We start from the raw sequence: 15,630 nt of genomic DNA, 5'->3' as shown, positions 1-15,630 counted from the left end.
CCGAGCCATCAGCCCAGAGCCTGATGCGGGGCTCGAACTCACGGACCGCGAGATCGTGACCTGGCTGAAGTCGGACGCTTAACCGACTGCGCCACCCAGGCGCCCCATACCACATCTTCTTTATCCATTTGTCAGTCGATGGACATTTGGGCTCTATCCATAATTTGGCTATTGTTGATAGTGCTGCTATAAACATTGGGGTGCATGTGCCCCTTGGAATCAGCAATTTTGTATCCTTTGGGTAAAAACCTAGTAGTGCAATTGCTGGGTGGTAGGGCAGCTCTATTTTTAATTTTTTGAGAAACCTTCCTACTGTTTTCCAGAGTGGCTGCACCAGTTTGCATTCCTACCAGCAGCGCAAAAATGCTCCCCTTTCTCTTCATCCTCACCAACATCTGTTGTTTCCTGAGTTGTTAATTTTAGCCATTCTGACAGGTGTGAGGTGGTGTCTCATTGAGGTTTTGATTTCTATTTCAAGAGGTAGACTTTTAATAACGTGTATCAATGAAGAAGGCACTGACTTAAATCTACATACCGAACCTTGTTTATGATACTTTCCCTGGAAATGTTCTCAAAACTTGCCTCCCTATGCCAGAAGCCCCAAACCCCTTTTCTTTTAGCCTAAAATGATATATAAGACTAAATCTAACCACCCCTTTGAGTTACTCATCGCTAGGTACTCCCAAGTGTACGAACATACACATGTTAACAAACTTGTGTTTATTTTTCTCTTGTTAATCTGTCTTTGGCCAGTCTAAATTTTTTTAATGTTTATTTACTTTTGAAAGAGAGAGAGAGAGACAGAGAAAGAGAGAGAGATGAGCAGGGGAGGGGCAGAGTGAGAGGGAGACAAAGAATCTGAAGGAGGCTCCAGGCTCTGAGCTGTCAGCACAGAGCCTGATGCAGGGCTTAAATCCAGGAACCTCAAGATCATGACCTGAGCTGAAGTCGGACGCACAAATGACTGAGCCACCCAGGCGCCCCTTCCTTTGGCCAGTCTAATTTACAAGGACCCCACTGGAGAACCTAAGACTGGTGGGGGAAGAGATTTTTCCCTCCAGTTACTTTGCTCAGAAATAGAAGGAGGTAGAGCAAGAAATGAGGGCAGAGGTAAGGAGAGGTGGGGGACCTTCATGGAGGCACATGTGACAAGTGTTTGGAAAGGGGGGAAGCCGGCCATGCAAGGCAAAGGGCATATGAAACCATAAGTTCAGGACTGTCCCCTAGCTCTACCATACTCCATCAGGAAGACAATGTGGCAAAAGTCTGATATCTATCTTAGTGTACCATAGTCCAGGCTGTATCCAAAGGGTTCACACTTCGAAGATCCAGTCCTCCTGAAATTCTAAAGGGTGTTCTAGATTTCCTTTCGTGGGAATATGAAGGTCTTGAACTATTTAGGTTACTCCAACCTTGCGTGATGTAGCCCTATGCCACATCTGAACCCTCGGAGTCCCTGAAGTAGCTCTCTCATAGGCCAGATGTCTTGACAGGTCAGACACAGCCTCGCTGTATGTGCCCCAGACAGGGTCTCGATCTAGTCAGAGAACAGCACAGACAAAGTGGTCATGTGCGCAGTTTGTTAGGGGAGACCTCGTCTTTCACATCTGTCTTTCCTCACTCTCACCGGGCATCCACCCCGCTGCCTGCAGGAAATATTGTCTCCCTATTTTTTAATCATCCAACTGGATAATGCACCAAACTCTTCATTTAGCCTTGTTCTTTCCCCTATAAAAATGTACGTATCCACCGTCCATCCCTTCATGGCCTTTCTAGATATAATAATCTGTGTACAAGCTCATCACGGCTTAAATCAGAGACTACGGTAGTCACAACATTCTACACAAGCCTGGTCTATCCAAAATGTTCAAAGCTAATGCCGGGAACAACAGCTCCTTGTAGTGGAAAGCAAGCCCTCTACAGCCTTAAAATTAGATCAAATAGAGGATTGCCTCACCCTGCTCTACAATGAAATTCAGGCCTTAGAAGTTGGCTTTCCAAATTATGGCATGCTTATTCTGAGAAAGAAGAATTGCCTCAAATAAAGAGAAGTATGTTAAATCATCATGTGAATAAGGAGGGGAAAAAATTGTTACTGGAAAGGGAGCAAAACCTTTCGTCTTTGACCCAGTGTCCCACAGAGTGGAAAACATTTACTTTGAGATTCCATACACAGGTCAATGTACCACAGAAGCCAAGAGTGGTTTTTAAAAACAATAACACTAACCATAAGCCACCCAAGAATCAGAGACACTTTTATATAGACCAGTTTCTTCCTTCACATACTCATTTTCAAGGCCACATGGGTTGAGGAAAAATTGTGCATCCTGCTTAAGTGGTTTTCAGTGTGTATGTGAATGTGTTTTAGTCCTGACATATTTTCCTATCAGCAAGGGTAAAAAAAAAAAAAAAAAAAAAAAAAAAAAAGAAAAGAAAAGAAAAAAAGAATGTTAAGGAAAAGAAAAGGTTTATCTACTGCAATTTAAATGTATAAAGAAAAATTTCCACCACCTTCAAAACTTTAGATAGAATGCTTAAAGAAAAGTTTTATTTGGGCTATTTGCACTTTAAATCCTACTAACTAACTGAAGGGTATATTGTTCAAAAACAAACAAACAAACAAACATAAAAGCAGTCTTTCTATAAAACATCCCAACATAAAAGATTAATTATGTACCCTACCTTTAATACTTGACTGCTTCTTGGCCAATGCATGCATTCATTTTTCTCAGACTTTTGACTCCAGTAAGACTTCCCTCAACCACCATAAGTCATTTGCTCTTGTTGCATTGCTCCAATTCTGCAGTCTTATTTTCTAGGTGTTTGATTCTTGAAAAAAAAAAATTATGTTTACTTATTTTTGAGAGAGAGACAGACAGAGAGAGAGACAGAGAGAGAGAGAGTGCGCGCGCGCGCGAGAGCATGAGTGGGGGAGGGGCAGAAAGAGAGGGAGACACAGAACTTGAAGCTGGCTCCAGGCTCTGAGCTGTCAGCACAGAGTCCAATGCAGGGCTCAGACTCACAAACCATGAGGTCATGACCCGAGCTGAAGTCAGATGCTTAACTGCCTGAGCCACCCAGACACCTCTCTAGTAGTTTGATTCTTTACATGCCCCACATTAACCTCTCAATCTTTTACTTCTTTTACATATTTTAATATGTAACATGAAAAAACCTAATGAATGAATGAGCACATGTATGAGTAAAAAATAGAATGAATAAGTAAATAAGTAAATGAACCAAGTCTGTTTACTTCCATAGATTCAGATAAATAGTTGTTTAGATAAATGTTATCCTTTGATTTAAGAACCACCTCAGTATGAAGATAGAAATAAAAAACCATAAGAAGAGTTAAGTGACAGAGTCAGTTTTTGATGGGATCATTAGTCAAATAACTCTCTTCTAGGTACATATTAAACCATTTGGAAAGGTTCTGGAGACCAGTAAGGTACCATTTGGTACAATGACCTAGTCATTTACTAAATAATACCCTGTATGTGTGAAAAAGTCATGTAATTTGACTCTTTCATGATCAGAAGGCAATTAAGGCTTTGGAGAGTAAAAACTGCCTTTGAAAACTATGGTAATCAGCAAAGAGCTTCTTTTCCAATTTGCAGATTTGTGAAAGGATTGTCTTTTGTAAAAATACCAATAATGCCAAATGAACCTGTGTGGTTGGTACATTCAAGGAAGCCTCCTTATTCATCTTCATTTTAATAAAATGCTATCTTTGAAGGAGATTGTATCAACAATTCTATAATATTTTAAGTGATAGAAACTGCACTTAATAAATTCTACGCTGTCTCTCCCTCTCCCTCAAAAATAAATAAACATTAAAAAAAACTTTTTTGGGGGGGCGCCTGGGTGGCGCAGTCGGTTAAGCGTCCGACTTCAGCCAGGTCACGATCTCACAGTCCGTGAGTTCGAGTCCCACGTCAGGCTCTGGGCTGATGGCTCAGAGCCTGGAGCCTGTTTCCGATTCTGTGTCTCCCTCTCTCTCTGCCCCTCCCCCGTTCATGCTCTGTCTCTCTCTGTCCCAAAAATAAATAAACGTTGAAAAAAAAAAAAAAACAACTTTTTTTTAAAAGAGGTGCCTGCGTAGCTCAGTCAATTGAACATCTGACTTCGACTCAGGTCATGATCTCACAGTTGGTGAGTTCGAGCCCTGCATTGGGCTTTGTGCTGACAGCTCAGAGCCTGGAGCCTGCTTCGGATTCTGTGTCTCCCTCTTTCTCTGCCCTTCCCCTGCACACACTCTGTCTCTCTCTCCCTCCCTCAAAAATAAACGTTAAAAATGTTTTAATAAATAAAAGTAAGAAATGAATTCCAGAATATTATTAGTATCATTCTCTTCAAAAAAGCATTATCTAATTTAATTCCCACATAAACCTAATATGAAGGTATTATAATTATCCTTACCTTACACATGGGGAAAGTGAAGCATAGAGAGGAATAGTAACTTACCCAACATAAGTGAGGTTAGAGCTGAAATGTGAGCCCAATTCTGCCTACTTTTGAACTCAAGTTTTTAGTCATTACAATATGTTCTTCTTCCTCATGAATAACCAAAGAATGTAAGCTCCAACAGGGCAGGTTTACTTATCTGTTTGGTACACTGATATAAGTGTTTAGTTCAATGCCTACCTCACAGAGTGGGATGAGACAATAGATGATCGATGATATAAATGATATATAGATAGATACACAGATAGATAGCAGATTGATAATCACACACACATAAATAGATATATAATATATAGATATATATAAATATCACATAAATATATATAATATAAATATATACGTATATGTTTATACATGTAAGTATATATACACAATATATATGTATATATTTATATTATATATATAAGATACATATATATGTGTGTGTATATATATATATATATATATATATATAAAATTAAAAGAATTTAAAGTAAGAGAGGTACAAAAGATCCTTCTTGACCAGTTCAGCTATGACGGGAGGTCTGTTTTCACAAGCCTTGAAGAATGTGCTAGGTTTGAATGGACAGAAAACAGAAGAGAATTTTTATACAGGAGGAAAATTATTTTAAAATTTCAGAAGAAGAAAACAGATGAAATTGAGTAAGTACTGCTAAGAATATTGATAACTAATAGCAGGAGAAAAATAATATTAGGGTCATAAGGTACTGCTGATGAAAGAACCCCAAGGCCAAAGAGATGCCTTAGCACTCTTTGAAATAAGCTTTAAGACACGTTAGGTGCTTAATTATGGGAACAGCAGGGTGAAAGGGATATTCATTTGTCAGCAGTATTCACTTCCATCTTTCCTCTCCATCTAATTTGTACCTTCTTTTCAAGGCAAAAACAAGACTACTTAGAGGTTATTTGCAAGAGTCCTTTTGAAGACAAAAATTTCCAAGAAACCAACTCCAGCCAATAAAAATCTGAATTTAATTATATGAGGAAAAATCAAAACTTGTGTAAAACAAAAATAAATGTTACAACTGGCACACAGTAATATAGAAAAACTCACTAATAAAAAAGCACATTTTTTTCAGGCAATAAAACTTAGCCAATACTTATGTGGTGGAAAATCCCAACCTACATCCACTTTGCCAGTATTATTGGATAGTTTTAATTATCAAGACTCCAGAGACTTCCCTCATGTAAGGAAAATATTACTTAGAGATATAGGATATCAACTTTCACCTTATATATTATAATATATAGATGTTATTTTCATGGGTTTTCACCATGGGAGAAAATCCTTTCAAACAAATTACTTTCCAGTTTAGAATATTTTCCTGTACATCGGGGGCCAACTCAATAATTCTGAATGCTTTGAGAAGTAAAGCACAGGAAATTCTTTCATCTTTGAGTTGGCATGCTTCCTCTTCTACACCATAATATTGCACTTAGTGTTGGTTGGATAAGCCCAAGCTGGCTGTCCCTCTGCCCTCCACAAACCACAACCATGATCATATTTATCTTATTTGAGGGGCCAAGTTCAAGTAAAAGGTTCTCAGATCATGGTTAAAGGCAATAGCAGTTTGGCAAGATTGATTATGGTAAAACAGAAATGCCCTTTGTAAAATAACAAAGAAGCAAAAATGTCCATGTACTTTGTGTTTTGGTTTAAAAATAATTTCCTATGGTATACCAGTTCCTTATTAAATACCAATAGCACATTGTCACTAAATTCACCAAATCAAACATAATTTGAATCCCTTAACTGCTTTCCATATTTTATTTCATCACCAACTCAATAACCATTGCTTTATTGCATAGTCTCAGAATTTGAAAATCTTATATTCTAAAAGTCTTTATGGACCTGAAGATGATTTTTGTCATAACTAATATTGAGCTGGGGTTATCCCTAGATGAAACATTTTTGTTCTACTGATTAGTAAAATATTAAAATCGATTTAGAGTTGCATGAGAGTACATAGCAACTTGTACAAAAGCTTAGTAATTAAAGTACCAGAATGGTACCATTAAAAAGCAAAAAGTTGGGGCGCCTGGGTGGCGCAGTCGGTTAAGCTCTGACTTCAGCCAGGTCACGATCTCGCAGTCCGTGAGTTCGAGCCCCGCGTCAGGCTCTGGGCTGATGGCTCAGAGCCTGGAGCCTGCTTCCGATTCTGTGTCTCCCTCTCTCTCTGCCCCTCCCCCGTTCATGCTCTGTCTCTCTCTGTCCCAAAAATAAATAAAAACGTTGAAAAAAATTAAAAAAAAAAAAAAAGCAAAAAGTTATATATTACATCATAGAGAACTGTGCCTTCCTTCATAGGATATAATTATTTATATATTTTTATATATATTATTTATTTTCAGGAATACTTATCTTTATTTCAGAAACATGAATAGAAATAGAAATCTCACTGTCCATGTTAAATGGATCAGTTATAAGTTCAGGATATATTAGAAACAAAAACATACAGACAAGTAAACAAGTTTGACCTATAATCTGTTGAACATTTGGATTTTTTCTTACTCTAATGGAAATTTATAGTTAACAATAAAAGATTATTATAGAATTATTCTAAAAATAGACTTCCCAACTCAAAAATAATAATCTAGAAACACAAGTCCTCCTCACTTTGACAAAAGTGATTACACACATATCCCCATTTCACATCCAAGTTAGCTACATATTTTATAGAAAGATTAACAAGTCTCCCTAGTATTTCTTGGGAGAATCATTAAATAAATAAATCTCAGGTGTGAGAAGTCGCAGCCCCCACCTTTCCCACCACAAGACAGGTTGCTACAAAAATAACCGCCTCCATTCCGCTTCTGTAAAACTGCTTGCGCACCCCACCCTAGCCGGAGGGTCCCCAGCCGCTTCGCAACCCGGGCCCCAAGTTGCATCAGCCGAGTTGCATCAGCCGAAAGAAACTGCATTTCCCAAGTGTCCCCAGGACAAAATTACCCCCACCCCTAGCCACCACCGAAAAGAGAGCCTATCGCCAACCTGTATGCAAATGTAGCCCAAATGCTATAAAAGACCTGTAACCCCGCTTTTCGAGGCTCTCCCGCTTTCTAACACTGGGGAGCCCTGGTGCACCAGTAAAGACTCTCTGCCGACGTCGGAGTGCCGTGTGGTTCTTTGCGCCAACTCTCATTTCATAGGGCCTAGGAGCTTGGTTCCTAACAGGTGCAGTTGCTAAATCACCCTGGCTACATTGGAGTTGCCCATTTGAAAAGCAGTTCATTTGCAAATTATTATCTGCAAATCAGGGCATCTGATTTTTTTCATTTTTCATTTAAGGCTCTGTTTATGCTGTGTCCATCATACCTCAACATAAGCCAGTCCCTTAAGATTTTTTGTAGTATTTCAGTTTTAGCTGCCTTTATAGATTATAAGTAACACACAAACTTCACAGACATATGCACATGAATCTTCTATTACATGCCCTTGAAGAAATCCTGAGAAAATTGTAGTGAAAACCACTGCTTTAGCATCTTCAGTCACAACCATTTGAACTAACAGTACATTGAAAGCTATGAAAGACTATTATTTTTACAAAATGACCTCTAAACACCGTGATATTGGCAAAGGAAATAGAAACATAATTTGTAGTTATTAAGAAACATCTAATACATTTAAACATAAATAGGAGGACAAGGTTTTCCAGAGGATGGGGGTCTATAAAATTTTTCAACTGACAAGAATGGTTGAGTTAGATAAAGACATTTGGCGGGGGGAGGGGGGGAGGGAGTTAAATTTGCCACTGGGGACAGCATTAATGACTTGAAAGAAAAACATTAGTAAAGATTTTTAAAAGATAAAAATCATCAGATCTTTCCTCCTGTATATACACCAGCTACCAGTGAATCTATCTGCTAAGGAACCATTAGAAATTTGTAAGACAATATAAGTAAAAAATGTTTTGTGATAGAATCAATAGATCATCCCCTTACATTCCTTCTGAAACCAGATTGAAGCCAGATCCCCAGAATACATCCTAGAATCTTTCTCTCTCTCATCCTGTATATTTAAAAAAATCATCATTTTTTTTTTCTAAATCTCTTGCATCTATCTCATATCCCATACCCTCAAAGAATTCTCTGTGCCAATTGCCTACATCACTAGTATTTCTCATTACCCCTTCTCCTTTTTCTCAATACATCTCATTTTTTCTCTAGAATTTAATATTTTTTAAATTTCATATAAGATCCTGTCTCTCAGAAATCCATATCCTGGGGTGCCTGGCTGGCTCTGTTGGAAGAACATGTGACTCTTGATCTTGGGGTCATGAGTTTGAGCCCCAATTTGAGTGCAGAGATTACTTAAATGAATAAACAAAAACTTTAAACAAAAAGAAATCCATATCCTATAGGATAAAGTCTTATCTCTTTACATTGGTGCCCTATGTAGTCTGTCCCTTTGCCTAAATCAATTTCATCCTCCATATCCCTGCTAAACACATTAAGCCTGCAGTGGACTCTCAAAGACAATATTCTTTTGTGACTTTGAAAAAAAAAATTAAAAAAAGCTTTTTCTTCTTTCTTTTCTAATTGTCTAGTAAGTCCCTCCTAGTAAGTATGTAGCTCAATTGCCACCTCCTTTTTGAAGCCTTCTGACCACACCTCACACCAGACTTCTTGCTCTTTCCTCTATCACAGCACATATCACGTTGTAATGGCCTGTCATATGTTTTTCCCTCACCAGAACCTGAATGCCTCAAGAGCAGAAATTATTTTTTACTCGGCTTTGTACATGAATCCACAATATCTGCAATAAGCATTCTAGAATTGAAGGAGTGAAATTAATGTTGTCCTAGATCCAGTTGCCTCAAGGCAGAGCCTGGAATTGGTTTCCATGCAAGGGATTCACTGGGGCAGTGCTCTTGGAGAAACCTGGTGGACACTGAAGAAACAGGCCAAGAAAGAAGCTGAGTAAAGATGTGATTTTAATGGAGCCTGAGCCTCAGCCTGATCCCAGCAGGAGCTTTGGAGCACTGGCAGCATATCAGAGTTGTATCCCTTTGAGACAAGGGGGAAAAACTTTGGGACTTCTGTGTTAGCAATCGGTTGCACTCTGCCAAAGATTGGAGGGCAGTGATAGTGGGCATTATAAACTCCCTCTCCGTCTCCCGGCAGCAACTAATGGCAGCCCAGGAGGTAAAAGGAAATAATGGTGAGCCTCTAGCAGCCAACACTTACTGCCTCTGAACCATGGGTACTTACACCTGGGAGGAATCTGGGTAAAACACCGCCAGCTTCTACTACAAACATACCACAACTACACACATCAGCTCTATCACCTTTTCAGAAATTAGCTATCTAGAGATTTCCTTTTTATTTCATACCTGATTGCTCTCCTATTCCAGTGAATTCATAGCTCCACACCCTGAGGAAGTGGCTTCTTAACCAGACATATTGGGTTGCCTTCTATTACCTGAAATATACATAACTTTTAACTGTGCAAACACACCAAGGACATTAGTGAGCTATAGTGCAGTTATATAGTAGCAGTGGTGTGGTAGTTCGTCCAAAGGAGATTTCTAAGCAAATCAAATAGGAGAAAGCTGTGTTTCAACATCTAGGGCTAACTACAGATTAATATAATTAAAAAGGACACCAGATCCCCAGCAAACACTAAGAATATTTCTTTAGAACATTTACTCTTTCCACTTACCATAGTTACCCTCTCTTTTATTCCCTTTTATTGGTGTATGGAAATCTATGTGTCATATCTGAGATTTTTTTTCTCAATAACTTCACCATACATTAGAGTAAATAAATGATTGGCCATAGTACATGCTGAAGCCCTCCTTATAGGGCTGAGTCTGTGCGAGGCTTTATAATCTTTCCTAGACACTGGGAACTAAATAAATGGTATATCATTCATCATATGCTGAGCATATATCTCAGGATAGAAGCATTTTAAAGGTTTGTAGCCCACAAAAACATTAATGTGAATAGACATTTATTAATATTCATGCAACATTTATACACACCAGCCCACACAGACAAAGAAAACAAATGGAAATGATCTTTCCACTACATTTTAATATCTTTTCAGAATCACTGTATTATAGTAAACAACTATTCCAAATATTTTCTAAAATCAATGGTGTGGGGTATCAAAGAGCACTGGAGATAAAAGTAAGTCCCCAAAGGAAGTATTTCTTCTAGATTATAAATAAACAGAGGAATTAAAAATGAGACAGAAAATTCCTGCTAATACACATGCCAGTTTTAATCACGAGTAACGCAAAGATGTGTGTAGCAATAAGAAGCTGCTGACCTTTTCAATGTTGATTTTGCGAATTTTTTGTTTATTGTACTGGATTCTGACCACACATTCCTATTAAGACCATCACATATTGATGAAAGAGAATTCTACTCACTTAAAGCTAATTTGGAGAAATATCTGTAAAAGTACAAGGGCATCGGGGCACCTGGGTGGCTCATTCGGTTAAGCGTCCGACTTCGGCCCAGGTCACGATCTCGCGGTCTGTGAGTTCAAGCCCCGCGTCGGGCTCTGTGCTGACTGCTCAGAGCCTGGAGCCTGTTTCAGATTCTGTGTCTCTCCCTCTCTCTCTGACCCTCCCCCGTTCATGCTCTGTCTCTCTCTGTCTCAAAAATAAATAAACGTTAAAAAAAATTAAAAAAAAAAAAAGTACAAGGGCATCTTGTGGCACATTAGCAATGGGTACAAAAGGTAGCCGGCAAATGTCAATGGCAGTCATGTGTAACTGAGGGCAGAGAAGAGTGTGTGTTAATTCAGGAAAATCTGGCCCACTCCGAGGATTTTTACAATCCCTAGACTATTTTTAAGAAATTCTCAAAATTGAATCACACATTTAAAATGGAAAAAACAACTAACTGCATCCAATTCAGGTATGAAACTAAAGATAAGGAAATTCAGGCAGCCTTGGCAGTGTGGTTGCAGCAGATAAAAATGGAAAATGTCCAAACCCTCTGACTGTAGAAAAGTCTCAACATTTGCATTTTGTTTCATTTTATTCTTCAGGCAGTATATTAACGCACAGGGATTACTATTATAATTCCCTCTGACACTGAATGCTCCAGATTCCAGTTGAACACACAATGTATTATTGAAACCTTGATTTCCAAGTTTTAACAATTGAGAAAGCAAGTGATTATATCCTTCTCCAGAACAATTTTTAAATGACCTTCTATTAAACCAGCTAGACAGAAAAGAAGTACTTTAGTAATAAGAACCAAAATCAGGGTGTTTCTACCCAGACGAAATAAAATTAGTTGGCTAATTCAGACAAATAAATTTTGATATGAAGACAAATACAGTAGTGAGGTGGATAGAGCTTAGAAAAGCATTATTTGAATAAATTAAGTTTCAGACAAGTGAAGCTTTGATACTTTAAGTTCCGGAACTTTCACTTTAATCAGCTCATAAAAATATTTCTAAACTATATTACATTATTCCTCATTATTGTATTTAAAGAAATCGAGTGTACTGATCTTTCCTAAGTAGGTTAGGATTATTTTACAGATGCCAAATATTTTCTTGAATTAAGGGAATTTCTTTTTTTTTTTTTTTAATTTTTTTTTTCAGTGTTTATTTATTTTTGGGACAGAGAGAGACAGAGCATGAACGGGCGAGGGGCAGAGAGAGAGGGAGACACAGAAACGGAAACAGGCTCCAGGCTCTGAGCCATCAGCCCAGAGCCCGACGCAGGGCTCGAACTCACAGACCGCGAGATCGTGACCTGGCTGAAGTCGGACGTGGAATTTCTAAATTTGTCTCTAGACTGACCCAATACTGCTGTAGCATTTAAAAGTGGCAAAGAAACATGCTCAAAATTACTGAAGTTAAGTATGAGATTTCTCTTTGGCGACACGTTCCCAGACCTTGAATTTTTTCTGGTTGATGTTCCTTCCTCCTTCAGACACGGGCCACTTTTGCACTCTTTGATACTTTTCACAGTGGCTCTCCTTGCTTCTTATCTCAGCTGCCATTCCTCTTGTCTGTCAGTTTCTTCCCTACTTTTACCCACATTTTTTTCTTTCTTATTTTCCTTTGTATTTCTTCAAAGTTCTCAGGTCTTCACTTTTGTCTCATAAAACTGATTTTGAAAGCCAGCACCATACATGTGGATGCTGGTTATTTTTTCTCCTGTAGTTTTTGCATTGGTAACTTTTTTCGCAACTTTTGTTGATGTTTCACGCAGTAGCCTTACTTTCAAATTATTTCTGAGTTTTGATTAAAACAGTTAAGAATGCCAAGCACCAGAGGGGCTCTGTCTGCAATGACTGATTCCCTAACTTTTATAATACCATTAATATGTGCTTCCCTCCAAGGGCTTTAAAGGATTCCCAACTTTTCCCCTAGATATTTAAGTTCCCTTTTTTTTTTTTTTATAAATGTTTCCATGACACTGATGTTCCGTATCAAAGTATAAAAATACTTATAGAAAATTCCTTTCCCTTAATTATATTGCTTGTGTTAGGAGAAAGTTATTCTTAAAAGACTTTTGCGGGAGTGTGAATAGATCAGAAATATCATTTAAATTAACAGGAATTTATTACACATCAGTCACATCCTCAGAACTAAACTGAATGTTGTTTAAAAGCAGGGAAACAAGGGCACCTTGGTGGCTCAATCAGTTAAGCGTCCGACTTCGGCTCAGATCATGAGCTCACAGTTCGTGAGTTGGAGCCCCATGTCAGGCTCTGGGCTGACAGCTCAGAGCAAGGAGCCTGCTTCGGATTCTGTGTCTCCCTCTCTCACTTGGTCCCTCCCCTGTTTATGCTCTTTTTCTCTCTCTCAAGAATAAATAAAACATTAAGAAAATTAAAAAAAACAAAAAACCAAAAACAAACACAAGGAAACGATCTAGAGCCATGTTAAAGATTTAAAAAAATACCCAAATAAGATAATTTTCTTAGAAGCAGTTTTTTGCTCTAAAACAGTTATATTCCGGGGCACCTGGGTGGCTCATCAGTTGAGCGTTCAACTCTTGATTTTGGTTCAGGTCAGTCTCACGGGTTCGTGGGATGGAGCCCTGAGTCGGGCTCTGTGCTGAGAGTGCAAAGCCTGCTTGGGATTCTCTCTTCCTCTCTCTGCCCCTCCCCTACTCACACTGTCTCTGTCTCTCTCAAAACTAAATAAAATTTACAAAAATAAATAAATAAAAATGAAAATTAAAAAGTTATATTCCATTGATTGATTTGGCTGATTAACTTATTGATTGAACTTCCAAAATGTTGTTAAAGACAGTCATTTCCCCTTAAAAGAAAATAGAGCACTATACTCATATCATTGAGGCTAAAATAATTTAGAACCTATTTAGGAAGTATGAAAAGATAAACTGAGACATATTAAAAATTGTAAGAGTTTATTTGAGCAAAAATTGATGGACATCAGGCAGCACCAAACCAGAAGTGGTTAGGAACATTCTGCCAACAGGCTCCAGGGAAAAGACTTACACAGAGAGAAGAGTAGAAGCAAAGACAAAAAAAGAAAAAAAAAAATTGGATTGGCTACAGCTTAAAGTCTGGCTGGCTGTTTGTGACTGGTAGTCCTTGGTGTTTTGATTTTGTAACCTTGAGGCATTTACAGGCTTTGATTTTGGTTTGCTTATTTAGGCCAACACAGCACTACGGCCACCTCAGTCTACTGGCCTCCCTGTTCAATTAATGTAACAACACTTAAATATGTTGGTGGATTGTTTCATTTCAGTGGTTTGTGCCATAAAATCCAACCCTATTAGCTAATTTAAAAGGCCCTTTGCAGCTGGTTTCTGCTTACCTGTCCTGGGTGACCTCTATCCCTATGGCCAGAATCGCTTTCAGTTACCTCACTCTGACATACTTATTATCACTTGATTTCTCTCTATGACCTTTTCCTTTATTTATGACCATTCTCCCACCTCCCACTCTCTTCTGCTAACTTTGGCTCTTTGGGTCAATTTAGATGTTAATTCTCCAAGAAACCTTCCAGAGGCCCTCCTCCCTGCAAGCCCAGGCCAGAGTATGCAGCATAACCAGCTTTAGGACGGCATTATCTTGACTTTCTGTACAGTTTCTGCATTTCATAGCCTGCAAAACCAATCAAAATTGAGACCTTTCCTGAAAGGCACACTAATGACAATTCATTTAGGATGAGATTTGGTTTCCTTAAAGAAAAAGCCAGACTAATATTTATATAAACTTCTATTTTACTGTAAACATTAATGAAAAAAAATAGATATGATTTTGAGCACAGGGCAGAAGCTAACATTTATCAGTGAGGATCTTGCATGAATAGGTAATCAGCAAAAAAGAGGGTAGGGATGTTAAATGGGGAGGGGCAAGAGAGATACGAGGGAAATATTACTAACAAGGTGGCTTTTGCCACATTCTGACTAAATGTAGTGGGAATACATTTCATTTTCAACTGGATCATTTATATGTTAATAAGATATCTAGAGCAGTGATGTGGCTACCAATGGAATTAATCACATGTTTTCTATTTAATCCAAAGACACTATGGGATATGCAAATATTCAAATGTAATATTAATTGAAGCAAAATAATATGACCTTGGAAAAGTGGTCAACCAGAAATTAATGTTTATATATCCTAAAACTCCATTGTTTGGAAAGAATACAGCAATGAGGGGAAAGGCAGAGACTTGATTCTATGACGCATTTGTGGATTAAAATCTGAGATCTTCTGAAGAAATACCCTGAAAAATACAATAGTGTCAAATATAAATGAAAAGTTGGAGCCTATAAAAGAGAAGAGTAAATATGGACTATGATTTCCTACTAACGACTTATGAAATACATAAATGAGGCTGACATGTATAGTGCATTCCACAGAAATAAATTACATGAATAAAGAATGAAATCTTCAGGGAGAAGGAGTCGTCACTTATGTCTAGTGGACACCAATCTGAAAAATGAAAATTAATAGATAGATTTCTTTTAGAAATATCCTAGGATATTTTTATTTTTATCTAAAATGTTTATTTTTTTATTTGAGAGAGAGAGACAGAGCAAGCAGGGGAGGAAGAGAGAGAGGGAGACAGAATCCTAAGCAGGCTCCAGGCTGCCAGCACAGAGCCCAATGTAGGGCTCAAACTCCCAAATTGTGAGATCATGACCTTTGCTGAAGTCAAGAATCAGATGTTTAACTGACTGAGTCCCACCCAGGAGCCCCTAGGATATT

Source organism: Felis catus, chromosome C2, assembly GCF_018350175.1.
Source record: "Felis catus isolate Fca126 chromosome C2, F.catus_Fca126_mat1.0, whole genome shotgun sequence".
Classification (NCBI taxonomy): Eukaryota; Metazoa; Chordata; class Mammalia; order Carnivora; family Felidae; genus Felis; species Felis catus.
Note: the sequence above shows the minus strand (reverse complement) of the source record.